The sequence below is a fragment of the Phalangium opilio genome, unplaced genomic scaffold (assembly GCF_054372755.1).
Source record: "Phalangium opilio isolate 3A_F unplaced genomic scaffold, DU_Popi_V2 ptg000060l_1, whole genome shotgun sequence".
Lineage (NCBI taxonomy): Eukaryota > Metazoa > Arthropoda > Arachnida > Opiliones > Phalangiidae > Phalangium > Phalangium opilio.
In genome coordinates, this window is record NW_028324177.1 from 1984708 (window position 1) to 2010282 (window position 25575).

Here is a 25575-nt window from a genome sequence, read left to right on the forward strand (position 1 = left end):
ATGGTCAAAACATGTATCTATCAGGGCTCGAACCTGGGACCTTCCGCGTGTTAGGCGGACGTGATAACCACTACACCATAGATACTTGTTAATTTAAGTTTTCGAAGAGATCTAGCTTATTACTATGTCTAATCACGATGGTCAAAACATGTATCTATCAGGGCACGAACCTGAGACCTTCCGCGTGTTAGGCGGACGTGATAACTACAACACCATAGATACTTGGTTATTGTGAGTTTTCGAAGAGATCTACCTTATTATTATGTCTAATCACGATGGTCAAAACATGTATCTACCATGGCTCGAACCTGGGACCTTCCGCGTGTAAAGCGGACGTGATAACCACTACACCATAGATACGTGTTAATTTAAGTTTTCGAAGAGATCTAGCTTATTACTATGTCTAATCACGATGGTCAAAACATGTATCTATCAGGGCACGAACCTGAGACCTTCCGCGTGTTAGGCGGACGTGATAACTACTACACCATAGATACTTGGTTATTGTGAGTTTTCGAAGAGATCTACCTTATTATTATGTCTAATCACGATGGTCAAAACATGTATCTACCATGGCTCGAACCTGGGACCTTCCGCGTGTAAAGCGGACGTGATAACCACTACACCATAGATACGTGTTAATTTAAGTTTTCGAAGAGATCTAGCTTATTACTATGTCTAATCACGATGGTCAAAACATGTATCCATCAGGGCTCGAACCTGACACCTTCCGCGTGTAAAGCGGACGTGATAACCACTACACCATAGATACTTGGTTATTGTGAGTTTTCGAAGAGATCTAGCTTATTACTATGTCTAATCACGATGGTCAAAACATGTATCTATCAGGGCTCGAACCTGACACCTTCCGCGTGTAAAGCGGACGTGATAACCACTACACCATAGATACAGGTTATTGTGAGTTTTCGAAGAGATCTAGCTTATTACTATGTCTAATCACGATGGTCAAAACATGTATCTATCAGGGCTCGAACCTGACACCTTCCGCGTGTTAGGCGGACGTGATAACCACTACACCATAGATACTTGGCTGATGTGAGTTTTCGAAGATATCTAGCTTATTACTATGTCTAATCACGATGGTCAAAACATGTATCTATCAGGGCACGAACCTGAGACCTTCCGCGTGTTAGGCGGACGTGATAACTACTACACCATAGATACTTGGTTATTGTGAGTTTTCGAAGAGATCTACCTTATTATTATTATGTCTAATCACGATGGTCAAAACGTGCATCTACCAGGGCTCGAACCTGGGACCTTCCGCGTGTAAAGCGGACGTGATAACCACTACACCATAGATACTTGGTTATTGTGAGTTTTCGAAGAGATCTAGCTTATTACTATGTCTAATCACGATGGTCAAAACATGTATCTACCAGGGCTCGAACCTGACACCTTCCGCGTGTAAAGCGGACCTGATAACCACTACACCATAGATACGTGTTAATTTAAGTTTTCGAAGAGATCTAGCTTACTACTATGTCCAATCACGATGGTCAAAACATGTATCCATCAGGGCTCGAACCTGACACCTTCCGCGTGTAAAGCGGACGTGATAACCACTACACCATAGATACTTGGTTATTGTGAGTTTTCGAAGAGATCTAGCTTATTATTATGTCTAATCACGATGGTCAAAACATGTATCTACCAGGGCTCGAACCTGGGACCTTCCGCGTGTAAAGCGGACGTGATAACCACTACACCATAGATACGTGTTAATTTAAGTTTTCGAAGAGATCTAGCTTACTACTATGTCTAATCACGATGGTCAAAACATGTATCCATCAGGGCTCGAACCTGACAACTTCCGCGTGTAAAGCGGACGTGATAGCCACTACACCATAGATACTTGGTTATTGTGAGTTTTCGAAGAGATCTAGCTTATTACTATGTCTAATCACGATGGTCAAAACATGTATCTATCAGGGCTCGAACCTGGGACCTTCCGCGTGTTAGGCGGACGTGATAACCACTACACCATAGATACTTGTTAATTTAGGTTTTCGAAGAGATCTAGCTTATTACTATGTCTAATCACGATGGTCAAAACATGTATATATCAGGGCACGAACCTGAGACCTTCCGCGTGTTAGGCGGACGTGATAACTACTACACCATAGATACTTGGTTATTGTGAGTTTTCGAAGAGATCTACCTTATTATTATGTCTAATCACGATGGTCAAAACATGTATCTACCATGGCTCGAACCTGGGACCTTCCGCGTGTAAAGCGGACGTGATAACCACTACACCATAGATACGTGTTATTTTAAGTTTTCGAAGAGATCTAGCTTATTACTATGTCTAATCACGATGGTCAAAACATGTATCCATCAGGGCTCGAACCTGACACCTTCCGCGTGTAAAGCGGACGTGATAACCACTACACCATAGATACTTGGTTATTGTGAGTTTTCGAAGAGATCTAGCTTATTACTATGTCTAATCACGATGGTCAAAACATGTATTTATCAGGGCTCGAACCTGACACCTTCCGCGTGTAAAGCGGACGTGATAACCACTACACCATAGATACAGGTTATTGTGAGTTTTCGAAGAGATCTAGCTTATTACTATGTCTAATCACGATGGTCAAAACATGTATCTATCAGGGCTCGAACCTGACACCTTCCGCGTGTTAGGCGGACGTGATAACCACTACACCATAGATACTTGGTTAATGTGAGTTTTCGAAGATATCTAGCTTGTTACTATGTCTAATCACGGTGGTCAAAACATGTATCTATCAGGGCACGAACCTGAGACCTTCCGCGTGTTAGGCGGACGTGATAACTACTACACCATAGATACTTGGTTATTGTGAGTTTTCGAAGAGATCTACCTTATTATTATTATGTCTAATCACGATGGTCAAAACATGCATCTACCAGGGCTCGAACCTGGGACCTTCCGCGTGTAAAGCGGACGTGATAACCACTACACCATAGATACTTGGTTATTGTGAGTTTTCGAAGAGATCTAGCTTATTACTATGTCTAATCACGATGGTCAAAACATGTATCTATCAGGGCTCGAACCTGACACCTTCCGCGTGTTAGGCGGACGTGATAACCACTACACCAGAGATACTTGGCTATTGCGAGTTTTCGAAGAGATCTAGCTTATACTATGTCTAATCACGATGGTCAAAACATGTATCTATCAGGGCTCGAACCTGGGACCTTCCGCGTGTTAGGCGGACGTGATAACCACTACACCATAGATACTTGGCTATTGCGAGTTTTCGAAGACATCTAGCTTATTACTATGTCTAATCACGATGGTAAAACATGTATCTATCAGGGCACGAACCTGAGACCTTCCGCGTGTTAGGCGGACGTGATAACTACTACACCATAGATACTTGGTTATTGTGAGTTTTCGAAGAGATCTACCTTATTATTATGTCTAATCACGATGGTCAAAACATGTATCTACCAGGGCTCGAACCTGGGACCTTCCGCGTGTAAAGCGGACGTGATAACCACTACACCATAGACACGTGTTAATTTTAGTTTTCGAAGAGATCTAGCTTATTACTATGTCTAATCACGATGGTCAAAACATGTATCCATCAGGGCTCGAACCTGACACCTTCCGCGTGTAAAGCGGACGTGATAACCACTACACCAAGGATACTTGGTTATTGTGAGTTTTCGAAGAGATCTAGCTTATTACTATGTCTAATCACGATGGTCAAAACATGTATCTATCAGGGCTCGAACCTGACACCTTCCGCGTGTAAAGCGGACGTGATAACCACTACACCATCGATACTTGGTTATTGTGAGTTTTCAAAGAGATCTAGCTTATTACTCTGTCTTATCACGATTGTCAAACCATGTATCTACCAGGGCTCGAACCTGGGACCTTCCGCGTGTCAGGCGGACGTGATAACCACCACACCATAGATACGTGTTAATATAAAGTTTTCGAAGAGATCCAGCTTATTACTATGTCTAATCACGATGGTCAAAACATGTATCTATCAGGGCTCGAACCTGACACCTTCCGCGTGTTAGGCGGACGTGATAACCACTACACCAAGGATACTTGGTTATTGTGAGTTTTCGAAGAGATCTAGCTTATTACTATGTCTAATCACAATGGTCAAAACATGTATCTATCAGGGCTCGAACCTGAGACCTTCCGCGTGTAAAGCGCACGTGATAACCACTACACCATAGATACTTGGTTATTGTGAGCTTTCGAAGAGATCTACCTTATTATTTTGTCTAATCACGATTGTCAAACCATGTATCTACCAGGGCTCGAACCTGGGACCTTCCGCGTGTCAGGCGGACGTGATAACCACCACACCATAGATACGTGTTAATATAAAGTTTTCGAAGAGATCCAGCTTATTACTATGTCTAATCACGATGGTCAAAACATGTATCTATCAGGGCTCAGACCTGACACCTTTCGCGTGTTAGGCGGACGTGATAACCACCACACCATAGATACGTGTAAATATAAAGTTTTCGAAGAGATCCAGCTTATCACTATGTCTAATCACGATGGTCAAAACATGTATCTATCAGGGCTCGAACCTGACACCTTTCGCGTGTTAGGCGGACGTGATAACCACTACACCATAGATACTTGGCTAATGGGAGTTTTCGAAGAGATCTACCTTATTATTATGTCTAATCACGATGGTCAAAACATATCCCAACCAGCTCTCAAACCTGGGACCTTCAGCGTGTTAGGCAGACGTGATAACCACTACACCATAGATACGTGTTAATATAAAGTTTTCTAAGACATCCAGCTTATAACTATGTCTAATCACGATGGTCAAAACATGTATCTATCAGGGCTCGAACCTGGGACCTTCCGCGTGTTAGACGGACGTGATAACCACTACACCATAGATACTTGTTAATTTAAGTTTTCGAAGAGATCTAGCTTATTACTATGTCAAATCACAATAGTCAAAACATGTATCTATCAGGGCTCGAACCTGAGACCTTCCACGTGTTAGGCGCACGTGATAACCACTACATCATAGATACTTGGTTATTGTGAGTTTTCGAAGAGATCTACCTTATTATAATGTCTAATCACGATGGTCAAAACATGCATCTACCAGGGCTCGAACCTGGGACCTTCCGCGTGTAAAGCGGACGTGATAACCACTACACCATAGATACTTGGCTATTGTGAGTTTTCGAAGAGATCTAGCTTATTACTATGTCTAATCACGATGGTCAAAACATGTATCTATCAGGGCACGAACCTGGGACCTTCCGCGTGTTAGTCGGACGTGATAACCACTACACCATAGATACTTGGTTATTGTGAGTTTTCGAAGAGATCTACCTTATTATTATGTCTAATCACGATGGTCAAAACATGTATCTACCAGGGCTCGAACCTGGGACCTTCCGCGTGTAAAGCGGACGTGATAACCACTACACCATAGATACGTGTTAATTTAAGTTTTCGAAGAGATCTAGCTTACTACTATGTCTAATCACGATGGTCAAAACATGTATCCATCAGGGCTCGAACCTGACACCTTCCGCGTGTAAAGCGGACGTGATAGCCACTACACCATAGATACTTGGTTATTGTGAGTTTTCGAAGAGATCTAGCTTATTACTATGTCTAATCACGATGGTCAAAACATGTATCTATCAGGGCTCGAACCTGGGACCTTCCGCGTGTTAGGCGGACGTGATAACCACTACACCATAGATACTTGTTAATTTAAGTTTTCGAAGAGATCTAGCTTATTACTATGTCTAATCACGATGGTCAAAACATGTATCTATCAGGGCACGAACCTGAGACCTTCCGCGTGTTAGGCGGACGTGATAACTACTACACCATAGATACTTGGTTATTGTGAGTTTTCGAAGAGATCTACCTTATTATTATGTCTAATCACGATGGTCAAAACATGTATCTACCATGGCTCGAACCTGGGACCTTCCGCGTGTAAAGCGGACGTGATAACCACTACACCATAGATACGTGTTAATTTAAGTTTTCGAAGAGATCTAGCTTATTACTATGTCTAATCACGATGGTCAAAACATGTATCCATCAGGGCTCGAACCTGACACCTTCCGCGTGTAAAGCGGACGTGATAACCACTACACCATAGATACTTGGTTATTGTGAGTTTTCGAAGAGATCTACCTTATTATTATTATGTCTAATCACGATGGTCAAAACATGCATCTACCAGGGCTCGAACCTGGGACCTTCCGCGTGTAAAGCGGACGTGATAACCACTACACCATAGATACTTGGTTATTGTGAGTTTTCGAAGAGATCTAGCTTATTACTATGTCTAATCACGATGGTCAAAACATGTATCTATCAGGGCTCGAACCTGGGACCTTCCGCGTGTTAGGCGGACGTGATAACCACTACACCATAGATACTTGGCTATTGCGAGTTTTCGAAGAGATCTAGCTTATTACTATGTCTAATCACGATGGTCAAAACATGTATCTATCAGGGCACGAACCTGAGACCTTCCGCGTGTTAGGCGGACGTGATAACTACTACACCATAGTTACTTGGTTATTGCGAGTTTTCGAAGAGATCTACCTTATTATTATGTCTAATCACGATGGTCAAAACATGTATCTACCAGGGCTCGAACCTGGGACCTTCCGCGTGTAAAGCGGACGTGATAACCACTACACCATAGACACGTGTTAATTTAAGTTTTCGAAGAGATCTAGCTTATTACTATGTCTAATCACGATGGTCAAAACATGTATCTATCAGGGCTCGAACCTGACACCTTCCGCGTGTAAAGCGGACGTGATAACCACTACACCATCGATACTTCGTTATTGTGAGTTTTCAAAGAGATCTAGCTTATTACTATGTCTAATCACGATGGTCAAAACATGTGTCTATCAGGGCTCGAACCTGACACCTTCCGCGTGTTAGGCGGACGTGATAACCACTACACCATAGATGATTGGCTATTGTGAGTTTTCGAAGAGATCTAGCTTATTACTATGTCTAATCACGATGGTCAAAACATGTATCTATCAGGGCTCGAACCTGGGACCTTCCGCGTGTTAGGCGGACGTGATAACTACTACACCATAGATACTTGTTAATTTAAGTTTTCGAAGAGATCTACCTTATTATTATGTCTAATCACGATGGTCAAAACATGTATCTACCAGGGCTCGAACCTGGGACCTTCCGCGTGTAAAGCGGACGTGATAACCACTACACCATAGATACGTGTTAATTTAAGTTTTCGAAGAGATCTAGCTTATTACTATGTCTAATCACGATGGTCAAAACATGTATCCATCAGGGCTCGAACCTGACACCTTCCGCGTGTAAAGCGGACGTGATAACCACTACACCATAGATACTTGGTTATTGTGAGTTTTCGAAGAGATCTAGCTTATTACTATGTCTAATCACGATGGTCAAAACATGTATCTATCAGGGCTCGAACCTGGGACCTTGCGCATGTTAGGCGGACGTGATAACCACTACACCATAGATACTTGTTAATTTAAGTTTTCGAAGAGATCTAGCTTATTACTGTGTCTAATCACGATGGTCAAAACATGTATCTATCAGGGCACGAACCTGAGACCTTCCGCGTGTTAGGCGGACGTGATAACTACTACACCATAGATACTTGGTTATTGCGAGTTTTCGAAGAGATCTACCTTATTATTATGTCTAATCACGATGGTCAAAACATGTATCTACCAGGGCTCGAACCTGGGACCTTCCGCGTGTAAAGCGGACGTGATAACCACTACACCATAGACACGTGTTAATTTAAGTTTTCGAAGAGATCTAGCTTATTACTATGTCTAATCACGATGGTCAAAACATGTATCTATCAGGGCTCGAACCTGACACCTTCCGCGTGTAAAGCGGACGTGATAACCACTACACCATCGATACTTCGTTATTGTGAGTTTTCAAAGAGATCTAGCTTATTACTATGTCTAATCACGATGGTCAAAACATGTGTCTATCAGGGCTCGAACCTGACACCTTCCGCGTGTTAGGCGGACGTGATAACCACTACACCATAGATGATTGGCTATTGTGAGTTTTCGAAGAGATCTAGCTTATTACTATGTCTAATCACGATGGTCAAAACATGTATCTATCAGGGCTCGAACCTGGGACCTTCCGCGTGTTAGGCGGACGTGATAACTACTACACCATAGATACTTGTTAATTTAAGTTTTCGAAGAGATCTACCTTATTATTATGTCTAATCACGATGGTCAAAACATGTATCTACCAGGGCTCGAACCTGGGACCTTCCGCGTGTAAAGCGGACGTGATAACCACTACACCATAGATACGTGTTAATTTAAGTTTTCGAAGAGATCTAGCTTATTACTATGTCTAATCACGATGGTCAAAACATGTATCCATCAGGGCTCGAACCTGACACCTTCCGCGTGTAAAGCGGACGTGATAACCACTACACCATAGATACTTGGTTATTGTGAGTTTTCGAAGAGATCTAGCTTATTACTATGTCTAATCACGATGGTCAAAACATGTATCTATCAGGGCTCGAACCTGGGACCTTGCGCATGTTAGGCGGACGTGATAACCACTACACCATAGATACTTGTTAATTTAAGTTTTCGAAGAGATCTAGCTTATTACTGTGTCTAATCACGATGGTCAAAACATGTATCCATCAGGGCTCGAACCTGACACCATCCGCGTGTAAAGCGGACGTGATAACCACTACACCATAGATACTTGGTTATTGTGAGTTTTCGAAGAGATCTAGCTTATTACTATGTCTAATCACGATGGTCAAAACATGTATCTATCAGGGCTCGAACCTGACACCTTCCGCGTGTTTGGCGGACGTGATAACCACTACACCATAGATACTTGGCTATTGTGAGTTTTCGAAGAGATCTAGCTTATTACTATGTCTAATCACGATGGTCAAAACATGTATGTATCAGGGCTCGAACCTGGGACCTTCCGCGTGTTAGGCGGACGTGATAACCACTACACCATAGATACTTCTTAATTTAAGTTTTCGAAGAGATCTAGCTTATTACTATGTGTAATCACGATGGTCAAAACATGTATCTATCAGGGCACGAACCTGAGACCTTCCGCGTGTTAGGCGGACATGATAACTACTACACCATAGATACTTGCTTATTGTGAGTTTTCGAAGAGATCTACCTTATTATTATGTCTAATCACGATGGTCAAAACATGTATCTACCAGGGCTCGAACCTGGGACCTTCCGCGTGTAAAGCGGACGTGATAACCACTACACCATAGATACGTGTTAATTTAAGTTTTCGAAGAGATCTAGCTTATTACTATGTCTAATCACGATGGTCAAAACATGTATCCATCAGGGCTCGAACCTGACACCTTCCACGTGTAAAGCGGACGTGATAACCACTACACCATAGATACTTGGCTATTGTGAGTTTTCGAAGAGATCTAGCTTATTACTATGTCTAATCACGATGGTCAAAACATGTATCTATCAGGGCACGAACCTGAGACCTTCCGCGTGTTAGGCGGACGTGATAACTACTACACCATAGATACGTGTTAATTTAAGTTTTCGAAGAGATCTAGCTTATAACTATGTCTAATCACGATGGTCAAAACATGTATCTATCAGGGCACGAACCTGGGACCTTCCGCGTGTTAGTCGGACGTGATAACCACTACACCATAGATACTTGGTTATTGCGAGTTTTCGAAGAGATCTACCTTATTATTATGTCTAATCACGATGGTCAAAACATGTATCTACCAGGGCTCGAACCTGGGACCTTCCGCGTGTAAAGCGGACGTGATAACCACTACACCATAGATACGTGTTAATTTAAGTTTTCGAAGAGATCTAGCTTATTACTATGTCTAATCACGATGGTCAAAACATGTATCTATCAGGGCACGAACCTGACACCTTCCGCGTGTAAAGCGGACGTGATAACCACTACACCATAGATACTTGGTTATTGTGAGTTTTCGAAGAGATCTAGCTTATTACTATGTCTAATCACGATGGTCAAAACATGTATCTATCAGGGCTCGAACCTGGGACCTTGCGCATGTTAGGCGGACGTGATAACCACTACACCATAGATACTTGTTAATTTAAGTTTTCGAAGAGATCTAGCTTATTACTGTGTCTAATCACGATGGTCAAAACATGTATCCATCAGGGCTCGAACCTGACACCATCCGCGTGTAAAGCGGACGTGATAACCACTACACCATAGATACTTGGTTATTGTGAGTTTTCGAAGAGATCTAGCTTATTACTATGTCTAATCACGATGGTCAAAACATGTATCTATCAGGGCTCGAACCTGACACCTTCCGCGTGTTTGGCGGACGTGATAACCACTACACCATAGATACTTGGCTATTGTGAGTTTTCGAAGAGATCTAGCTTATTACTATGTCTAATCACGATGGTCAAAACATGTATGTATCAGGGCTCGAACCTGGGACCTTCCGCGTGTTAGGCGGACGTGATAACCACTACACCATAGATACTTCTTAATTTAAGTTTTCGAAGAGATCTAGCTTATTACTATGTGTAATCACGATGGTCAAAACATGTATCTATCAGGGCACGAACCTGAGACCTTCCGCGTGTTAGGCGGACATGATAACTACTACACCATAGATACTTGCTTATTGTGAGTTTTCGAAGAGATCTACCTTATTATTATGTCTAATCACGATGGTCAAAACATGTATCTACCAGGGCTCGAACCTGGGACCTTCCGCGTGTAAAGCGGACGTGATAACCACTACACCATAGATACGTGTTAATTTTAGTTTTCGAAGAGATCTAGCTTATTACTATGTCTAATCACGATGGTCAAAACATGTATCCATCAGGGCTCGAACCTGACACCTTCCACGTGTAAAGCGGACGTGATAACCACTACACCATAGATACTTGGCTATTGTGAGTTTTCGAAGAGATCTAGCTTATTACTATGTCTAATCACGATGGTCAAAACATGTATCTATCAGGGCACGAACCTGAGACCTTCCGCGTGTTAGGCGGACGTGATAACTACTACACCATAGATACGTGTTAATTTAAGTTTTCGAAGAGATCTAGCTTATAACTATGTCTAATCACGATGGTCAAAACATGTATCTATCAGGGCACGAACCTGGGACCTTCCGCGTGTTAGTCGGACGTGATAACCACTACACCATAGATACTTGGTTATTGCGAGTTTTCGAAGAGATCTACCTTATTATTATGTCTAATCACGATGGTCAAAACATGTATCTACCAGGGCTCGAACCTGGGACCTTCCGCGTGTAAAGCGGACGTGATAACCACTACACCATAGATACGTGTTAATTTAAGTTTTCGAAGAGATCTAGCTTATTACTATGTCTAATCACGATGGTCAAAACATGTATCTATCAGGGCACGAACCTGGGACCTTCCGCGTGTTAGTCGGACGTGATAACCACTACACCATAGATACTTGGTTATTGTGAGTTTTCGAAGAGATCTACCTTATTATTATGTCTAATCACGATGGTCAAAACATGTATCTACCAGGGCTCGAACCTGGGAACTTCCGCGTGTAAAGCGGACGTGATAACCACTACACCATAGATACGTGTTAATTTAAGTTTTCGAAGAGATCTAGCTTATTACTATGTCTAATCACAATGGTCGAAACATGTATCTATCAGGGCTCGAACCTGAGACCTTCCGCGTGTTAAGCGGACGTGATAACTACTACACCATAGATACTTGGTTATTGTGAGCTTTCGAAGAGATCTACCTTATTATTATGTCTAATCACGATTGTCAAACCATGTATCTACCAGGGCTCGAACCTGGGACCTTCCGCGTGTCAGGCGGACGTGATAACCACCACACCATAGATACGTGTTAATATAAATTTTTCGAAGAGATCCAGCTTATTACTATGTCTAATCACGATGGTCAAAACATGTATCTATCAGGGCTCAGACCTGACACCTTTCGCGTGTTAGGCGGACGTGATAACCACCACACCATAGATACGTGTAAATATAAAGTTTTCGAAGAGATCCAGCTTATCACTATGTCTAATCACGATGGTCAAAACATGTATCTATCAGGGCTCGAACCTGACACCTTTCGCGTGTTAGGCGGACGTGATAACCACTACACCATAGATACTTGGCTATTGTGAGTTTTCGAAGAGATCTAGCTTATTACTATGTCTAATCACGATGGTCAAAACATGTATCTATCAGGGCACGAACCTGAGACCTTCCGCGTGTTAGGCGGACGTGATAACTACTACACCATAGATACTTGGTTATTGTGAGTTTTCGAAGAGATCTACCTTATTATTATGTCTAATCACGATGGTCAAAACATGTATCTACCAGGGCTCGAACCTGGGACCTTCCGCGTGTAAAGCGGACGTGATAACCACTACACCATAGATACGTGTTAATTTAAGTTTTCGAAGAGATCTAGCTTATTACTATGTCTAATCACGATGGTCAAAACATGTATCCATCAGGGCTCGAACCTGACACCTTCCGCGTGTAAAGCGGACGTGATAACCACTACACCATAGATACTTGGTTATTGTGAGTTTTCGAAGAGATCTAGCTTATTACTATGTCTAATCACGATGGTCAAAACATGTATCTATCAGGGCTCGAACCTGACACCTTCCGCGTGTAAAGCGGACGTGATAACCACTACACCATCGATACTTGGTTATTGTGAGTTTTCAAAGAGATCTAGCTTATTACTATGTCTAATCACGATGGTCAAAACATGTGTCTATCAGGGCTCGAACCTGACACCTTCCGCGTGTTAGGCGGACGTGATAACCACTACACCATAGATGATTGGCTATTGTGAGTTTTCGAAGAGATCTAGCTTATTACTATGTCTAATCACGATGGTCAAAACATGTATCCATCAGGGCTCGAACCTGACACCTTCCGCGTGTAAAGCGGACGTGATAACCACTACACCATAGATACTTGGTTATTGTGAGTTTTCGAAGAGATCTAGCTTATTACTATGTCTAATCACGATGGTCAAAACATGTATCTATCAGGGCTCGAACCTGACACCTTCCGCGTGTAAAGCGGACGTGATAACCACTACACCATCGATACTTGGTTATTGTGAGTTTTCAAAGAGATCTAGCTTATTACTATGTCTAATCACGATGGTCAAAACATGTATCTATCAGGGCTCGAACCTGACACCTTCCGCTTGTTAGGCGGACGTGATAACCACTACACCATAGATACGTGTAAATATAAAGTTTTCGAAGAGATCCAGCTTATCACTATGTCTAATCACGATGGTCAAAACATGTATCTATCAGGGCTCGAACCTGACACCTTTCGCGTTTTAGGCGGACGTGATAACCACTACACCATAGATACTTGGCTAATGGGAGTTTTCGAAGAGATCTACCTTATTATTATGTCTAATCACGATGGTCAAAACATATTCCAACCAGCTCTCAAACCTGGGATCTTCAGCGTGTTAGGCAGACGTGATAACCACTACACCATAGATACGTGTTAATAGAAAGTTTTCTAAGAGATCCAGCTTATAACTATGTCTAATCACGATGGTCAAAACATGTATCTATCAGGGCTCGAACCTGGGACCTTCCGCGTGTTAGGCGGACGTGATAACCACTACACCATAGATACTTGGTTATTGTGAGCTTTCGAAGAGATCTACCTTATTATTATGTCTAATCACGATTGTCAAACCATGTATCTACCAGGGCTCGAACCTGGGACCTTCCGCGTGTCAGGCGGACGTGATAACCACTACACCATAGATACGTGTTAATATAAAGTTTTCGAAGAGATCCAGCTTATTACTATGTCTAATCACGATGGTCAAAACATGTATCTATCAGGGCTCAGACCTGACACCTTTCGCGTGTTAGGCGGACGTGATAACCACCACACCATAGATACGTGTTAATATAAAGTTTTCGAAGAGATCCAGCTTATTACTATGTCTAATCACGATGGTCAAAACATGTATCTATCAGGGCTCAGACCTGACACCTTTCGCGTGTTAGGCGGACGTGATAACCACCACACCATAGATACGTGTAAATATAAAGTTTTCGAAGAGATCCAGCTTATCACTATGTCTAATCACGATGGTCAAAACATGTATCTATCAGGGCTCGAACCTGACACCTTTCGCGTGTTAGGCGGACGTGATAACCACTACACCATAGATACTTGGCTAATGGGAGTTTTCGAAGAGATCTACCTTATTATTATGTCTAATCACGATGGTCAAAACATATCCCAACCAGCTCTCAAACCTGGGACCTTCAGCGTGTTAGGCAGACGTGATAACCACTACACCATAGATACGTGTTAATAGAAAGTTTTCTAAGAGATCCAGCTTATAACTATGTCTAATCACGATGGTCAAAACATGTATCTATCAGGGCTCGAACCTGGGACCTTCCGCGTGTTAGGCGGACGTGATAACCACTACACCATAGATACTTGGTTATTGTGAGCTTTCGAAGAGATCTACCTTATTATTATGTCTAATCACGATTGTCAAACCATGTATCTACCAGGGCTCGAACCTGGGACCTTCCGCGTGTCAGGCGGACGTGATAACCACTACACCATAGATACGTGTTAATATAAAGTTTTCGAAGAGATCCAGCTTATTACTATGTCTAATCACGATGGTCAAAACATGTATCTATCAGGGCTCAGACCTGACACCTTTCGCGTGTTAGGCGGACGTGATAACCACCACACCATAGATACGTGTAAATATAAAGTTTTCGAAGAGATCCAGCTTATCACTATGTCTAATCACGATGGTCAAAACATGTATCTATCAGGGCTCGAACCTGACACCTTTCGCGTGTTAGGCGGACGTGATAACCACTACACCATAGATACTTGGCTATTGTGAGTTTTCGAAGAGATCTAGCTTATTACTATGTCTAATCACGATGGTCAAAACATGTATCTATCAGGGCACGAACCTGAGACCTTCCGCGTGTTAGGCGGACGTGATAACTACTACACCATAGATACTTGGTTATTGTGAGTTTTCGAAGAGATCTACCTTATTATTATGTCTAATCACGATGGTCAAAACATGTATCTACCAGGGCTCGAACCTGGGACCTTCCGCGTGTAAAGCGGACGTGATAACCACTACACCATAGATACGTGTTAATTTAAGTTTTCGAAGAGATCTAGCTTATTACTATGTCTAATCACGATGGTCAAAACATGTATCCATCAGGGCTCGAACCTGACACCTTCCGCGTGTAAAGCGGACGTGATAACCACTACACCATAGATACTTGGTTATTGTGAGTTTTCGAAGAGATCTAGCTTATTACTATGTCTAATCACGATGGTCAAAACATGTATCTATCAGGGCTCGAACCTGACACCTTCCGCGTGTAAAGCGGACGTGATAACCACTACACCATCGATACTTGGTTATTGTGAGTTTTCAAAGAGATCTAGCTTATTACTATGTCTAATCACGATGGTCAAAACATGTGTCTATCAGGGCTCGAACCTGACACCTTCCGCGTGTTAGGCGGACGTGATAACCACTACACCATAGATGATTGGCTATTGTGAGTTTTCGAAGAGATCTAGCTTATTACTATGTCTAATCACGATGGTCAAAACATGTATCCATCAGGGCTCGAACCTGACACCTTCCGCGTGTAAAGCGGACGTGATAACCACTACACCATCGATACTTGGTTATTGTGAGTTTTCAAAGAGATCTAGCTTATTACTATGTCTAATCACGATGGTCAAAACATGTATCTATCAGGGCTCGAACCTGACACCTTCCGCGTGTTAGGCGGACGTGATAACCACTTTACCATAGATGATTAGCTATTGTGAGTTTTCGAAGAGATCTAGCTTATTACTATGTCTAATCACGATGGTCAAAACATGTATCTATCAGGGCTCGAACCTGGGACCTTCCGCGTGTTAGGCGGACGTGATAACTACTACACCATAGATACGTGTTAATTTAAGTTTTCGAAGAGATCTAGCTTTTACTATGTCTAATCACGATGGTCAAAACATGTATCTATCAGGGCTCGAACCTGGGACCTTCCGCGTGTTAGGCGGACGTGATAACTACTACACCATAGATACGTGTTAATTTAAGTTTTCGAAGAGATCTAGCTTATTACTATGTCTAATCACGATGGTCAAAACATGTATCTATCAGGGCACGAACCTGAGACCTTCCGCGTGTTAGGCGGACGTGATAACTACTACACCATAGATCCGTGTTAATTTAAGTTTTCGAAGAGATCTAGCTTATAACTATGTCTAATCACGATGGTCAAAACATGTATCTATCAGGGCACGAACCTGGGACCTTCCGCGTGTTAGTCGGACGTGATAACCACTACACCATAGATACTTGGTTATTGTGAGTTTTCGAAGAGATCTACCTTATTATTATGTCTAATCACGATGGTCAAAACATGTATCTACCAGGGCTCGAACCTGGGACCTTCCGCGTGTAAAGCGGACGTGATAACCACTACACCATAGATACGTGTTAATTTAAGTTTTCGAAGAGATCTAGCTTATTACTATGTCTATCACGATGGTCAAAACATGTGTCTATCAGGGCTCGAACCTGACACCTTCCGCGTGTTAGGCGGACGTGATAACCACTACACCATAGATGATTGGCTATTGTGAGTTTTCGAAGAGATCTAGCTTATTACTATGTCTAATCACGATGGTCAAAACATGTATCCATCAGGGCTCGAACCTGACACCTTCCGCGTGTAAAGCGGACGTGATAACCACTACACCATAGATACTTGGTTATTGTGAGTTTTCGAAGAGATCTAGCTTATTACTATGTCTAATCACGATGGTCAAAACATGTATCTATCAGGGCTCGAACCTGACACCTTCCGCGTGTAAAGCGGACGTGATAACCACTACACCATCGATACTTGGTTATTGTGAGTTTTCAAAGAGATCTAGCTTATTACTATGTCTAATCACGATGGTCAAAACATGTGTCTATCAGGGCTCGAACCTGACACCTTCCGCGTGTTAGGCGGACGTGATAACCACTACACCATAGATGATTGGCTATTGTGAGTTTTCGAAGAGATCTAGCTTATTACTATGTCTAATCACGATGGTCAAAACATGTATCTATCAGGGCTCGAACCTGGGACCTTCCGCGTGTTAGGCGGACGTGATAACTACTACACCATAGATACGTGTTAATTTAAGTTTTCGAAGAGATCTAGCTTTTACTATGTCTAATCACGATGGTCAAAACATGTATCTATCAGGGCTCGAACCTGGGACCTTCCGCGTGTTAGGCGGACGTGATAACTACTACACCATAGATACGTGTTAATTTAAGTTTTCGAAGAGATCTAGCTTATTACTATGTCTAATCACGATGGTCAAAACATGTATCTATCAGGGCACGAACCTGAGACCTTCCGCGTGTTAGGCGGACGTGATAACTACTACACCATAGATACGTGTTAATTTAAGTTTTCGAAGAGATCTAGCTTATAACTATGTCTAATCACGATGGTCAAAACATGTATCTATCAGGGCACGAACCTGGGACCTTCCGCGTGTTAGTCGGACGTGATAACCACTACACCATAGATACTTGGTTATTGTGAGTTTTCGAAGAGATCTACCTTATTATTATGTCTAATCACGATGGTCAAAACATGTATCTACCAGGGCTCGAACCTGGGACCTTCCGCGTGTAAAGCGGACGTGATAACCACTACACCATAGATACGTGTTAATTTAAGTTTTCGAAGAGATCTAGCTTATTACTATGTCTATCACGATGGTCAAAACATGTATCTATCAGGGCACGAACCTGGGACCTTCCGCGTGTTAGTCGGACGTGATAACCACTACACCATAGATACTTGGTTATCGTGAGTTTTCGAAGAGATTTACCTTATTATTATGTCTAATCACGATGGTCAAAACATGTATCTACCAGGGCTCGAACCTGGGAACTTCCGCGTGTAAAGCGGACGTGATAACCACTACACCATAGATACGTGTTAATTTAAGTTTTCGAAGAGATCTAGCTTATTACTATGTCTAATCACTATGGTCGAAACATGTATCTATCAGGGCTCGAACCTGAGACCTTCCGCGTGTTAAGCGGACGTGATAACTACTACACCATAGATACTTGGTTATTGTGAGCTTTCGAAGAGATCTACCTTATTATTATGTCTAATCACGATTGTCAAACCATGTATCTACCAGGGCTCGAACCTGGGACCTTCCGCGTGTCAGGCGGACGTGATAACCACCACACCATAGATACGTGTTAATATAAAGTTTTCGAAGAGATCCAGCTTATTACTATGTCTAATCACGATGGTCAAAACATGTATCTATCAGGGCTCAGACCTGACACCTTTCGCGTGTTAGGCGGACGTGATAACCACCACACCATAGATACGTGTAAATATAAAGTTTTCGAAGAGATCCAGCTTATCACTATGTCTAATCACGATGGTCAAAACATGTATCTATCAGGGCTCGAACCTGACACCTTTCGCGTGTTAGGCGGACGTGATAACCACTACACCATAGATACTTGGCTAATGGGAATTTTCGAAGAGATCTACCTTATTATTATGTCTAATCACGATGGTCAAAACATATCCCAACCAGCTCTCAAACCTGGGACCTTCAGCGTGTTAGGCAGACGTGATAACCACTACACCATAGATACGTGTTAATATAAAGTTTTCTAAGAGATCCAGCTTATAACTATGTCTAATCACGATGGTCAAAACATGTATCTATCAGGGCTCGAACCTGGGACCTTCCGCGTGTTAGGCGGACGTGATAACCACTACACCATAGATACTTGTTAATTTAAGTTTTCGAAGAGATCTAGCTTATTACTATGTCTAATCACAATAGTCAAAACATGTATCTATCAGGGCTCGAACCTGACACCATCCGCGTGTTAGGCGCACGTGATAACCACTACACCATAGATACTAGGTTATTGTGAGTTTTCGAAGAGATCTACCTTATTATTATGTCTAATCACGATGGTCAAAACATGTATCTACCAGGGCTCGAACCTGGGACCTTCCGCGTGTTAGGCGGACGTGATAACTACTACACCATAGATACGTGTTAATTTAAGTTTTCGAAGAGATCTAGCTTTTACTATGTCTAATCACGATGGTCAAAACATGTATCTATCAGGGCTCGAACCTGGGACCTTCCGCGTGTTAGGCGGACGTGATAACTACTGCACCATAGATACGTGTTAATTTAAGTTTTCGAAGAGATCTAGCTTATTACTATGTCTAATCACGATGGTCAAAACATGTATCTATCAGGGCACGAACCTGAGACCTTCCGCGTGTTAGGCGGACGTGATAACTACTACACCATAGATACGTGTTAATTTAAGTTTTCGAAGAGATCTAGCTTATAACTATGTCTAATCACGATGGTCAAAACATGTATCTATCAGGGCACGAACCTGGGACCTTCCGCGTGTTAGTCGGACGTGATAACCACTACACCATAGATACTTGGTTATTGTGAGTTTTCGAAGAGATCTACCTTATTATTATGTCTAATCACGATGGTCAAAACATGTATCTACCAGGGCTCGAACCTGGGACCTTCCGCGTGTAAAGCGGACGTGATAACCACTACACCATAGATACGTGTTAATTTAAGTTTTCGAAGAGATCTAGCTTATTACTATGTCTATCACGATGGTCAAAACATGTATCCATCAGGGCTCGAACCTGACACCTTCCGCGTGTAAAGCGGACGTGATAACCACTACACCATAGATACTTGGTTATTGTGAGTTTTCGAAGAGATCTAGCTTATTACTATGTCTAATCACGATGGTCAAAACATGTATCTATCAGGGCTCGAACCTGACACCTTCCGCGTGTTTGGCGGACGTGATAACCACTACACCATAGATACTTGGCTATTGTGAGTTTTCGAAGAGATCTAGCTTATTACTATGTCTAATCACGATGGTCAAAACATGTATGTATCAGGGCTCGAACCTGGGACCTTCCGCGTGTTAGGCGGACGTGATAACCACTACACCATAGATACTTCTTAATTTAAGTTTTCGAAGAGATCTAGCTTATTACTATGTGTAATCACGATGGTCAAAACATGTATCTATCAGGGCACGAACCTGAGACCTTCCGCGTGTTAGGCGGACATGATAACTACTACACCATAGATACTTGCTTATTGTGAGTTTTCGAAGAGATCTACCTTATTATTATGTCTAATCACGATGGTCAAAACATGTATCTACCAGGGCTCGAACCTGGGACCTTCCGCGTGTAAAGCGGACGTGATAACCACTACACCATAGATACGTGTTAATTTAAGTTTTCGAAGAGATCTAGCTTATTACTATGTCTAATCACGATGGTCAAAACATGTATCCATCAGGGCTCGAACCTGACACCTTCCACGTGTAAAGCGGACGTGATAACCACTACACCATAGATACTTGGCTATTGTGAGTTTTCGAAGAGATCTAGCTTATTACTATGTCTAATCACGATGGTCAAAACATGTATCTATCAGGGCACGAACCTGAGACCTTCCGCGTGTTAGGCGGACGTGATAACTACTACACCATAGATACGTGTTAATTTAAGTTTTCGAAGAGATCTAGCTTATAACTATGTCTAATCACGATGGTCAAAACATGTATCTATCAGGGCACGAACCTGGGACCTTCCGCGTGTTAGTCGGACGTGATAACCACTACACCATAGATACTTGGTTATTGCGAGTTTTCGAAGAGATCTACCTTATTATTATGTCTAATCACGATGGTCAAAACATGTATCTACCAGGGCTCGAACCTGGGACCTTCCGCGTGTAAAGCGGACGTGATAACCACTACACCATAGATACGTGTTAATTTAAGTTTTCGAAGAGATCTAGCTTATTACTATGTCTAATCACGATGGTCAAAACATGTATCTATCAGGGCACGAACCTGGGACCTTCCGCGTGTTAGTCGGACGTGATAACCACTACACCATAGATACTTGGTTATTGTGAGTTTTCGAAGAGATCTACCTTATTATTATGTCTAATCACGATGGTCAAAACATGTATCTACCAGGGCTCGAACCTGGGACCTTCCGCGTGTAAAGCGGACGTGATAACCACTACACCATAGATACGTGTTAATTTAAGTTTTCGAAGAGATCTAGCTTATTACTATGTCTAATCACGATGGTCAAAACATGTATCCATCAGGGCTCGAACCTGACACCTTCCGCGTGTAAAGCGGACGTGATAACCACTACACCATAGATACTTGGTTATTGTGAGTTTTCGAAGAGATCTAGCTTATTACTATGTCTAATCACGATGGTCAAAACATGTATCTATCAGGGCTCGAACCTGACACCTTCCGCGTGTAAAGCGGACGTGATAACCACTACACCATCGATACTTGGTTATTGTGAGTTTTCAAAGAGATCTAGCTTATTACTATGTCTAATCACGATGGTCAAAACATGTGTCTATCAGGGCTCGAACCTGAAACCTTCCGCGTGTTAGGCGGACGTGATAACCACTACACCATAGATGATTGGCTATTGTGAGTTTTCGAAGAGATCTAGCTTATTACTATGTCTAATCACGATGGTCAAAACATGTATCCATCAGGGCTCGAACCTGACACCTTCCGCGTGTAAAGCGGACGTGATAACCACTACACCATAGATACTTGGTTATTGTGAGTTTTCGAAGAGATCTAGCTTATTACTATGTCTAATCACGATGGTCAAAACATGTATCTATCAGGGCTCGAACCTGACACCTTCCGCGTGTAAAGCGGACGTGATAACCACTACACCATCGATACTTGGTTATTGTGAGTTTTCAAAGAGATCTAGCTTATTACTATGTCTAATCACGATGGTCAAAACATGTGTCTATCAGGGCTCGAACCTGAAACCTTCCGCGTGTTAGGCGGACGTGATAACCACTACACCATAGATGATTGGCTATTGTGAGTTTTCGAAGAGATCTAGCTTATTACTATGTCTAATCACGATGGTCAAAACATGTATCCATCAGGGCTCGAACCTGACACCTTCCGCGTGTAAAGCGGACGTGATAACCACTACACCATAGATACTTGGTTATTGTGAGTTTTCGAAGAGATCTAGCTTATTACTATGTCTAATCACGATGGTCAAAACATGTATCTATCAGGGCTCGAACCTGACACCTTCCGCGTGTAAAGCGGACGTGATAACCACTACACCATCGATACTTGGTTATTGTGAGTTTTCAAAGAGATCTAGCTTATTACTATGTCTAATCACGATGGTCAAAACATGTATCTATCAGGGCTCGAACCTGACACCTTCCGCTTGTTAGGCGGACGTGATAACCACTACACCATAGATACGTGTAAATATAAAGTTTTCGAAGAGATCCAGCTTATCACTATGTCTAATCACGATGGTCAAAACATGTATCTATCAGGGCTCGAACCTGACACCTTTCGCGTTTTAGGCGGACGTGATAACCACTACACCATAGATACTTGGCTAATGGGAGTTTTCGAAGAGATCTACCTTATTATTATGTCTAATCACGATGGTCAAAACATATCCCAACCAGCTCTCAAACCTGGGATCTTCAGCGTGTTAGGCAGACGTGATAACCACTACACCATAGATACGTGTTAATAGAAAGTTTTCTAAGAGATCCAGCTTATAACTATGTCTAATCACGATGGTCAAAACATGTATCTATCAGGGCTCGAACCTGGGACCTTCCGCGTGTTAGGCGGACGTGATAACCACTACACCATAGATACTTGGTTATTGTGAGCTTTCGAAGAGATCTACCTTATTATTATGTCTAATCACGATTGTCAAACCATGTATCTACCAGGGCTCGAACCTGGGACCTTCCGCGTGTCAGGCGGACGTGATAACCACTACACCATAGATACGTGTTAATATAAAGTTTTCGAAGAGATCCAGCTTATTACTATGTCTAATCACGATGGTCAAAACATGTATCTATCAGGGCTCAGACCTGACACCTTTCGCGTGTTAGGCGGACGTGATAACCACCACACCATAGATACGTGTTAATATAAAGTTTTCGAAGAGATCCAGCTTATTACTATGTCTAATCACGATGGTCAAAACATGTATCTATCAGGGCTCAGACCTGACACCTTTCGCGTGTTAGGCGGACGTGATAACCACCACACCATAGATACGTGTAAATATAAAGTTTTCGAAGAGATCCAGCTTATCACTATGTCTAATCACGATGGTCAAAACATGTATCTATCAGGGCTCGAACCTGACACCTTTCGCGTGTTAGGCGGACGTGATAACCACTACACCATAGATACTTGGCTAATGGGAGTTTTCGAAGAGATCTACCTTATTATTATGTCTAATCACGATGGTCAAAACATATCCCAACCAGCTCTCAAACCTGGGACCTTCAGCGTGTTAGGCAGACGTGATAACCACTACACCATAGATACGTGTTAATAGAAAGTTTTCTAAGAGATCCAGCTTATAACTATGTCTAATCACGATGGTCAAAACATGTATCTATCAGGGCTCGAACCTGGGACCTTCCGCGTGTTAGGCGGACGTGATAACCACTACACCATAGATACTTGGTTATTGTGAGCTTTCGAAGAGATCTACCTTATTATTATGTCTAATCACGATTGTCAAACCATGTATCTACCAGGGCTCGAACCTGGGACCTTCCGCGTGTCAGGCGGACGTGATAACCACTACACCATAGATACGTGTTAATATAAAGTTTTCGAAGAGATCCAGCTTATTACTATGTCTAATCACGATGGTCAAAACATGTATCTATCAGGGCTCAGACCTGACACCTTTCGCGTGTTAGGCGGACGTGATAACCACCACACCATAGATACGTGTAAATATAAAGTTTTCGAAGAGATCCAGCTTATCACTATGTCTAATCACGATGGTCAAAACATGTATCTATCAGGGCTCGAACCTGACACCTTTCGCGTGTTAGGCGGACGTGATAACCACTACACCATAGATACTTGGCTATTGTGAGTTTTCGAAGGGATCTAGCTTATTACTATGTCTAATCACGATGGTCAAAACATGTATCTATCAGGGCACGAACCTGAGACCTTCCGCGTGTTAGGCGGACGTGATAACTACTACACCATAGATACTTGGTTATTGTGAGTTTTCGAAGAGATCTACCTTATTATTATGTCTAATCACGATGGTCAAAACATGTATCTACCAGGGCTCGAACCTGGGACCTTCCGCGTGTAAAGCGGACGTGATAACCACTACACCATAGATACGTGTTAATTTAAGTTTTCGAAGAGATCTAGCTTATTACTATGTCTAATCACGATGGTCAAAACATGTATCCATCAGGGCTCGAACCTGACACCTTCCGCGTGTAAAGCGGACGTGATAACCACTACACCATAGATACTTGGTTATTGTGAGTTTTCGAAGAGATCTAGCTTATTACTATGTCTAATCACGATGGTCAAAACATGTATCTATCAGGGCTCGAACCTGACACCTTCCGCGTGTAAAGCGGACGTGATAACCACTACACCATCGATACTTGGTTATTGTGAGTTTTCAAAGAGATCTAGCTTATTACTATGTCTAATCACGATGGTCAAAACATGTGTCTATCAGGGCTCGAACCTGACACCTTCCGCGTGTTAGGCGGACGTGATAACCACTACACCATAGATGATTGGCTATTGTGAGTTTTCGAAGAGATCTAGCTTATTACTATGTCTAATCACGATGGTCAAAACATGTATCCATCAGGGCTCGAACCTGACACCTTCCGCGTGTAAATCGGACGTGATAACCACTACACCATAGATACTTGGTTATTGTGAGTTTTCGAAGAGATCTAGCTTATTACTATGTCTAATCACGATTGTCAAACCATGTATCTACCAGGGCTCGAACCTGGGACCTTCCGCGTGTCAGGCGGACGTGATAACCACTACACCATAGATACGTGTTAATATAAAGTTTTCGAAGAGATCCAGCTTATTACTATGTCTAATCACGATGGTCAAAACATGTATCTATCAGGGCTCAGACCTGACACCTTTCGCGTGTTAGGCGGACGTGATAACCACCACACCATAGATACGTGTTAATATAAAGTTTTCGAAGAGATCCAGCTTATTACTATGTCTAATCACGATGGTCAAAACATGTATCTATCAGGGCTCAGACCTGACACCTTTCGCGTGTTAGGCGGACGTGATAACCACCACACCATAGATACGTGTAAATATAAAGTTTTCGAAGAGATCCAGCTTATCACTATGTCTAATCACGATGGTCAAAACATGTATCTATCAGGGCTCGAACCTGACACCTTTCGCGTGTTAGGCGGACGTGATAACCACTACACCATAGATACTTGGCTAATGGGA

The 25575-nt window shown here is 42.4% G+C and overlaps 57 non-coding genes across 57 annotated transcripts; all 57 read right to left on the bottom strand.

The window, feature by feature from the left end:
- Positions 1-12: 12 nt before the first annotated feature.
- Positions 13-85, bottom strand: TRNAV-AAC (transfer RNA valine (anticodon AAC)). The gene has a single exon. It is a non-coding gene; the product is annotated as a tRNA-Val (tRNA).
- Positions 86-287: 202 nt separating this feature from the next.
- Positions 288-360, bottom strand: TRNAV-UAC (transfer RNA valine (anticodon UAC)). The gene has a single exon. It is a non-coding gene; the product is annotated as a tRNA-Val (tRNA).
- A 202-nt stretch (positions 361-562) lies between these two features.
- TRNAV-UAC (transfer RNA valine (anticodon UAC)) lies at positions 563-635 on the bottom strand. Its single transcript has one exon. It is a non-coding gene; the product is annotated as a tRNA-Val (tRNA).
- Positions 636-837: 202 nt separating this feature from the next.
- TRNAV-UAC (transfer RNA valine (anticodon UAC)) lies at positions 838-910 on the bottom strand. Its single transcript has one exon. It is a non-coding gene; the product is annotated as a tRNA-Val (tRNA).
- Positions 911-974: 64 nt separating this feature from the next.
- TRNAV-AAC (transfer RNA valine (anticodon AAC)) lies at positions 975-1047 on the bottom strand. The gene has a single exon. It is a non-coding gene; the product is annotated as a tRNA-Val (tRNA).
- A 206-nt stretch (positions 1048-1253) lies between these two features.
- On the bottom strand, positions 1254-1326 carry TRNAV-UAC (transfer RNA valine (anticodon UAC)). The gene has a single exon. It is a non-coding gene; the product is annotated as a tRNA-Val (tRNA).
- A 340-nt stretch (positions 1327-1666) lies between these two features.
- On the bottom strand, positions 1667-1739 carry TRNAV-UAC (transfer RNA valine (anticodon UAC)). Its single transcript has one exon. It is a non-coding gene; the product is annotated as a tRNA-Val (tRNA).
- A 202-nt stretch (positions 1740-1941) lies between these two features.
- Positions 1942-2014, bottom strand: TRNAV-AAC (transfer RNA valine (anticodon AAC)). Its single transcript has one exon. It is a non-coding gene; the product is annotated as a tRNA-Val (tRNA).
- Positions 2015-2216: 202 nt separating this feature from the next.
- On the bottom strand, positions 2217-2289 carry TRNAV-UAC (transfer RNA valine (anticodon UAC)). Its single transcript has one exon. It is a non-coding gene; the product is annotated as a tRNA-Val (tRNA).
- Positions 2290-2628: 339 nt separating this feature from the next.
- On the bottom strand, positions 2629-2701 carry TRNAV-AAC (transfer RNA valine (anticodon AAC)). Its single transcript has one exon. It is a non-coding gene; the product is annotated as a tRNA-Val (tRNA).
- A 206-nt stretch (positions 2702-2907) lies between these two features.
- TRNAV-UAC (transfer RNA valine (anticodon UAC)) lies at positions 2908-2980 on the bottom strand. The gene has a single exon. It is a non-coding gene; the product is annotated as a tRNA-Val (tRNA).
- Positions 2981-3182: 202 nt separating this feature from the next.
- Positions 3183-3255, bottom strand: TRNAV-AAC (transfer RNA valine (anticodon AAC)). The gene has a single exon. It is a non-coding gene; the product is annotated as a tRNA-Val (tRNA).
- A 202-nt stretch (positions 3256-3457) lies between these two features.
- Positions 3458-3530, bottom strand: TRNAV-UAC (transfer RNA valine (anticodon UAC)). Its single transcript has one exon. It is a non-coding gene; the product is annotated as a tRNA-Val (tRNA).
- Positions 3531-3870: 340 nt separating this feature from the next.
- TRNAV-GAC (transfer RNA valine (anticodon GAC)) lies at positions 3871-3943 on the bottom strand. Its single transcript has one exon. It is a non-coding gene; the product is annotated as a tRNA-Val (tRNA).
- A 341-nt stretch (positions 3944-4284) lies between these two features.
- Positions 4285-4357, bottom strand: TRNAV-GAC (transfer RNA valine (anticodon GAC)). Its single transcript has one exon. It is a non-coding gene; the product is annotated as a tRNA-Val (tRNA).
- Positions 4358-5111: 754 nt separating this feature from the next.
- On the bottom strand, positions 5112-5184 carry TRNAV-UAC (transfer RNA valine (anticodon UAC)). Its single transcript has one exon. It is a non-coding gene; the product is annotated as a tRNA-Val (tRNA).
- A 203-nt stretch (positions 5185-5387) lies between these two features.
- On the bottom strand, positions 5388-5460 carry TRNAV-UAC (transfer RNA valine (anticodon UAC)). The gene has a single exon. It is a non-coding gene; the product is annotated as a tRNA-Val (tRNA).
- Positions 5461-5662: 202 nt separating this feature from the next.
- On the bottom strand, positions 5663-5735 carry TRNAV-AAC (transfer RNA valine (anticodon AAC)). Its single transcript has one exon. It is a non-coding gene; the product is annotated as a tRNA-Val (tRNA).
- A 202-nt stretch (positions 5736-5937) lies between these two features.
- TRNAV-UAC (transfer RNA valine (anticodon UAC)) lies at positions 5938-6010 on the bottom strand. The gene has a single exon. It is a non-coding gene; the product is annotated as a tRNA-Val (tRNA).
- Positions 6011-6215: 205 nt separating this feature from the next.
- TRNAV-UAC (transfer RNA valine (anticodon UAC)) lies at positions 6216-6288 on the bottom strand. Its single transcript has one exon. It is a non-coding gene; the product is annotated as a tRNA-Val (tRNA).
- A 65-nt stretch (positions 6289-6353) lies between these two features.
- TRNAV-AAC (transfer RNA valine (anticodon AAC)) lies at positions 6354-6426 on the bottom strand. The gene has a single exon. It is a non-coding gene; the product is annotated as a tRNA-Val (tRNA).
- Positions 6427-6629: 203 nt separating this feature from the next.
- Positions 6630-6702, bottom strand: TRNAV-UAC (transfer RNA valine (anticodon UAC)). The gene has a single exon. It is a non-coding gene; the product is annotated as a tRNA-Val (tRNA).
- Positions 6703-7179: 477 nt separating this feature from the next.
- On the bottom strand, positions 7180-7252 carry TRNAV-UAC (transfer RNA valine (anticodon UAC)). Its single transcript has one exon. It is a non-coding gene; the product is annotated as a tRNA-Val (tRNA).
- Positions 7253-7729: 477 nt separating this feature from the next.
- TRNAV-UAC (transfer RNA valine (anticodon UAC)) lies at positions 7730-7802 on the bottom strand. The gene has a single exon. It is a non-coding gene; the product is annotated as a tRNA-Val (tRNA).
- A 477-nt stretch (positions 7803-8279) lies between these two features.
- Positions 8280-8352, bottom strand: TRNAV-UAC (transfer RNA valine (anticodon UAC)). Its single transcript has one exon. It is a non-coding gene; the product is annotated as a tRNA-Val (tRNA).
- Positions 8353-9242: 890 nt separating this feature from the next.
- TRNAV-UAC (transfer RNA valine (anticodon UAC)) lies at positions 9243-9315 on the bottom strand. Its single transcript has one exon. It is a non-coding gene; the product is annotated as a tRNA-Val (tRNA).
- Positions 9316-9792: 477 nt separating this feature from the next.
- On the bottom strand, positions 9793-9865 carry TRNAV-UAC (transfer RNA valine (anticodon UAC)). Its single transcript has one exon. It is a non-coding gene; the product is annotated as a tRNA-Val (tRNA).
- An 890-nt stretch (positions 9866-10755) lies between these two features.
- TRNAV-UAC (transfer RNA valine (anticodon UAC)) lies at positions 10756-10828 on the bottom strand. The gene has a single exon. It is a non-coding gene; the product is annotated as a tRNA-Val (tRNA).
- A 477-nt stretch (positions 10829-11305) lies between these two features.
- TRNAV-UAC (transfer RNA valine (anticodon UAC)) lies at positions 11306-11378 on the bottom strand. Its single transcript has one exon. It is a non-coding gene; the product is annotated as a tRNA-Val (tRNA).
- Positions 11379-11580: 202 nt separating this feature from the next.
- Positions 11581-11653, bottom strand: TRNAV-UAC (transfer RNA valine (anticodon UAC)). Its single transcript has one exon. It is a non-coding gene; the product is annotated as a tRNA-Val (tRNA).
- A 202-nt stretch (positions 11654-11855) lies between these two features.
- On the bottom strand, positions 11856-11928 carry TRNAV-GAC (transfer RNA valine (anticodon GAC)). Its single transcript has one exon. It is a non-coding gene; the product is annotated as a tRNA-Val (tRNA).
- A 479-nt stretch (positions 11929-12407) lies between these two features.
- TRNAV-UAC (transfer RNA valine (anticodon UAC)) lies at positions 12408-12480 on the bottom strand. Its single transcript has one exon. It is a non-coding gene; the product is annotated as a tRNA-Val (tRNA).
- Positions 12481-13234: 754 nt separating this feature from the next.
- Positions 13235-13307, bottom strand: TRNAV-AAC (transfer RNA valine (anticodon AAC)). Its single transcript has one exon. It is a non-coding gene; the product is annotated as a tRNA-Val (tRNA).
- A 65-nt stretch (positions 13308-13372) lies between these two features.
- Positions 13373-13445, bottom strand: TRNAF-AAA (transfer RNA phenylalanine (anticodon AAA)). The gene has a single exon. It is a non-coding gene; the product is annotated as a tRNA-Phe (tRNA).
- Positions 13446-13648: 203 nt separating this feature from the next.
- Positions 13649-13721, bottom strand: TRNAV-AAC (transfer RNA valine (anticodon AAC)). The gene has a single exon. It is a non-coding gene; the product is annotated as a tRNA-Val (tRNA).
- A 65-nt stretch (positions 13722-13786) lies between these two features.
- Positions 13787-13859, bottom strand: TRNAV-GAC (transfer RNA valine (anticodon GAC)). The gene has a single exon. It is a non-coding gene; the product is annotated as a tRNA-Val (tRNA).
- A 617-nt stretch (positions 13860-14476) lies between these two features.
- Positions 14477-14549, bottom strand: TRNAV-AAC (transfer RNA valine (anticodon AAC)). The gene has a single exon. It is a non-coding gene; the product is annotated as a tRNA-Val (tRNA).
- A 65-nt stretch (positions 14550-14614) lies between these two features.
- On the bottom strand, positions 14615-14687 carry TRNAV-GAC (transfer RNA valine (anticodon GAC)). Its single transcript has one exon. It is a non-coding gene; the product is annotated as a tRNA-Val (tRNA).
- Positions 14688-15166: 479 nt separating this feature from the next.
- On the bottom strand, positions 15167-15239 carry TRNAV-UAC (transfer RNA valine (anticodon UAC)). The gene has a single exon. It is a non-coding gene; the product is annotated as a tRNA-Val (tRNA).
- Positions 15240-16541: 1302 nt separating this feature from the next.
- Positions 16542-16614, bottom strand: TRNAV-UAC (transfer RNA valine (anticodon UAC)). The gene has a single exon. It is a non-coding gene; the product is annotated as a tRNA-Val (tRNA).
- Positions 16615-17777: 1163 nt separating this feature from the next.
- TRNAV-UAC (transfer RNA valine (anticodon UAC)) lies at positions 17778-17850 on the bottom strand. Its single transcript has one exon. It is a non-coding gene; the product is annotated as a tRNA-Val (tRNA).
- A 201-nt stretch (positions 17851-18051) lies between these two features.
- On the bottom strand, positions 18052-18124 carry TRNAV-UAC (transfer RNA valine (anticodon UAC)). The gene has a single exon. It is a non-coding gene; the product is annotated as a tRNA-Val (tRNA).
- A 202-nt stretch (positions 18125-18326) lies between these two features.
- TRNAV-GAC (transfer RNA valine (anticodon GAC)) lies at positions 18327-18399 on the bottom strand. Its single transcript has one exon. It is a non-coding gene; the product is annotated as a tRNA-Val (tRNA).
- A 479-nt stretch (positions 18400-18878) lies between these two features.
- On the bottom strand, positions 18879-18951 carry TRNAV-AAC (transfer RNA valine (anticodon AAC)). The gene has a single exon. It is a non-coding gene; the product is annotated as a tRNA-Val (tRNA).
- A 202-nt stretch (positions 18952-19153) lies between these two features.
- On the bottom strand, positions 19154-19226 carry TRNAV-AAC (transfer RNA valine (anticodon AAC)). Its single transcript has one exon. It is a non-coding gene; the product is annotated as a tRNA-Val (tRNA).
- A 475-nt stretch (positions 19227-19701) lies between these two features.
- On the bottom strand, positions 19702-19774 carry TRNAV-UAC (transfer RNA valine (anticodon UAC)). Its single transcript has one exon. It is a non-coding gene; the product is annotated as a tRNA-Val (tRNA).
- Positions 19775-20388: 614 nt separating this feature from the next.
- On the bottom strand, positions 20389-20461 carry TRNAV-UAC (transfer RNA valine (anticodon UAC)). Its single transcript has one exon. It is a non-coding gene; the product is annotated as a tRNA-Val (tRNA).
- Positions 20462-20938: 477 nt separating this feature from the next.
- TRNAV-UAC (transfer RNA valine (anticodon UAC)) lies at positions 20939-21011 on the bottom strand. The gene has a single exon. It is a non-coding gene; the product is annotated as a tRNA-Val (tRNA).
- Positions 21012-21213: 202 nt separating this feature from the next.
- TRNAV-UAC (transfer RNA valine (anticodon UAC)) lies at positions 21214-21286 on the bottom strand. Its single transcript has one exon. It is a non-coding gene; the product is annotated as a tRNA-Val (tRNA).
- A 1168-nt stretch (positions 21287-22454) lies between these two features.
- TRNAV-AAC (transfer RNA valine (anticodon AAC)) lies at positions 22455-22527 on the bottom strand. The gene has a single exon. It is a non-coding gene; the product is annotated as a tRNA-Val (tRNA).
- Positions 22528-22592: 65 nt separating this feature from the next.
- TRNAF-AAA (transfer RNA phenylalanine (anticodon AAA)) lies at positions 22593-22665 on the bottom strand. Its single transcript has one exon. It is a non-coding gene; the product is annotated as a tRNA-Phe (tRNA).
- Positions 22666-22868: 203 nt separating this feature from the next.
- TRNAV-AAC (transfer RNA valine (anticodon AAC)) lies at positions 22869-22941 on the bottom strand. Its single transcript has one exon. It is a non-coding gene; the product is annotated as a tRNA-Val (tRNA).
- A 65-nt stretch (positions 22942-23006) lies between these two features.
- On the bottom strand, positions 23007-23079 carry TRNAV-GAC (transfer RNA valine (anticodon GAC)). Its single transcript has one exon. It is a non-coding gene; the product is annotated as a tRNA-Val (tRNA).
- A 617-nt stretch (positions 23080-23696) lies between these two features.
- TRNAV-AAC (transfer RNA valine (anticodon AAC)) lies at positions 23697-23769 on the bottom strand. Its single transcript has one exon. It is a non-coding gene; the product is annotated as a tRNA-Val (tRNA).
- A 65-nt stretch (positions 23770-23834) lies between these two features.
- On the bottom strand, positions 23835-23907 carry TRNAV-GAC (transfer RNA valine (anticodon GAC)). The gene has a single exon. It is a non-coding gene; the product is annotated as a tRNA-Val (tRNA).
- Positions 23908-24386: 479 nt separating this feature from the next.
- On the bottom strand, positions 24387-24459 carry TRNAV-UAC (transfer RNA valine (anticodon UAC)). Its single transcript has one exon. It is a non-coding gene; the product is annotated as a tRNA-Val (tRNA).
- A 616-nt stretch (positions 24460-25075) lies between these two features.
- On the bottom strand, positions 25076-25148 carry TRNAV-GAC (transfer RNA valine (anticodon GAC)). The gene has a single exon. It is a non-coding gene; the product is annotated as a tRNA-Val (tRNA).
- Between the last annotated feature and the right edge of the window lie 427 nt (positions 25149-25575).